The 1,728-nt window shown below is 44.1% G+C and overlaps 1 non-coding gene across 1 annotated transcript; it reads right to left on the bottom strand.

Annotated features, from left to right (window-relative positions):
* Nucleotides 1-725: 725 nt before the first annotated feature.
* On the bottom strand, nt 726-832 carry LOC147922745 (small nucleolar RNA R71). The gene has a single exon (XR_015589835.1). It is a non-coding gene; the product is annotated as a small nucleolar RNA R71 (small nucleolar RNA).
* Between the last annotated feature and the right edge of the window lie 896 nt (nt 833-1,728).

Here is a 1,728-nt window from a genome sequence, read left to right as displayed (position 1 = left end):
CTTGTGAGGTTTCTGTACTCGAATCTTCTGTTTCTGGGTTGAAGTTCCATTTCAGGTACCACTCGACCAGTCACTCGACCACCACTCGACCGAGTCGTGATCGAGCACCTGCTCGAGCCAGAAGCCGGATCTCTATAACCATCATTTTCCAGTCGACTTGACCTCCTACTTGAGCCTGTGCTCAGTCGCTTGCCTAGCAAAAATCGTTTGTGTCTGTTAATTCACACAAGGTCTAAAGTAAAGGACAATCTTCTTAGGCCTATTGACAACATCAACAAAAAGACCAAGAGTTTAGGAGCTAAGCAAAGGAGAGTTGTTCAGCAACAACAAGAGGTTATAGTAGCTATGGATCAACAGGATCAGGTTCAGAGACCAAGAAACATTGGTGCTGGAGATGCACCCAACACTCACAACCAAAGAGCTGGCATTGTGCCACCAACAACTTTGAGATCAAGAGTGGATTGATCTCAATGATTCAGGCCAATAAATTTCATGGATTGCCTATGGAAGATCCACTAGATCATCTTGATGAGTTTGATAGAATCTGTGGTCTTACCAAGATCAATGGAGTAAGTGAAGATGGTTTCCAGCTGAGGTTGTTCCCTTTCTCACTTGGGGACAAGGCTCATTTATGGGAACAGACTCTCCCTACTGGTGCAATCACTACTTGGGATGCATGCAAGAAGGCTTTCTTGGCCAAGTTTTTCTCCAATGCTAGGACAGCAAGACTAAGGAATGAGATCTCTGGATTTGCTCAAAGGAGTAATGAAAGCTTTTGTGAAGCTTGGGAGAGATTCAAGGGATACCAAACTCAATGTCCTCATCATGGTTTCAGTGTGGAGTCTTTGTTGAGCACATTGTATAGAGGAGTGCTTCCCAAGTTCAGAATGCTTCTTGATACAGCCTCCAATGGAAACTTCCTCAACAAAAATGTGGAAGAAGGCTGGGAGTTAGTAGAGAACCTTGCACAGTCTGATGGGAACTACAATGAGGACTATGACAGAACCATAAGGTCATCATCAACTGATCAAGAAGAAAAGTACAAGAAGGATCTGAAAATGGTGAATGAAAAGCTTGATAGGATCTTGCTAAGTCAGAAAAAGTCTATTCACTTTGTTAGTGAAGAGGAGCCTCCAGTTCAAGAGGGAGAGAATGAGTTTGCTGAGTTATGCTATATGCAAAACCAAGGAGGCTTCAAGGGTTATAACCAAGGAGGGTTTAGGAACAATAATCTGTCCTATAGGAGCACAAATGTGGCCAACCCACAAGATCAAGTCTACCCTCCTCAACAGCCTCAACAGCACCAAAACTATGTCCCCAAACAACAGCAACAGGTGTTCCAGCCCCAGTTGCGTCCCCCACCAGGGTTTCAGACTAACCAAGGCCAGGAACAAGACCTTAGAGCCATGGTACAACAGCTGTTGATTGGTCAAACACAAGGGAAGATAGAGGAAGCCAAACAGTTTGCTGAGCTAAACCAAAGGCTCACATCTCAATACAATGATCTGAATATGAAGTTTGAGGGTCTGAATTCCAGAGTTAAGTACATGGAGAGTAACATAGCCTCTTCTTCAGCTCCAAAACCCAACCAACTCCCTGGAAAAGCTGTCCAAAATCCAAGGAAGTTCACAGCCAAAGCCATTCAAGTTCATGAGGAAGAAGCCACTAAGGACAATGCAGTTCAAGTTTGGGGGAATTCATTAGTTACTGAAGCCCCAAGTGATGTTT

This window comes from Camelina sativa, chromosome 18 (assembly GCF_030686135.1).
Source record: "Camelina sativa cultivar CO46 ecotype springtype chromosome 18, ASM3068613v1".
In the NCBI taxonomy this organism is placed as follows: domain Eukaryota; kingdom Viridiplantae; phylum Streptophyta; class Magnoliopsida; order Brassicales; family Brassicaceae; genus Camelina; species Camelina sativa.
Note: the sequence above shows the minus strand (reverse complement) of the source record. Positions and strands in the feature narration are given on the sequence as shown.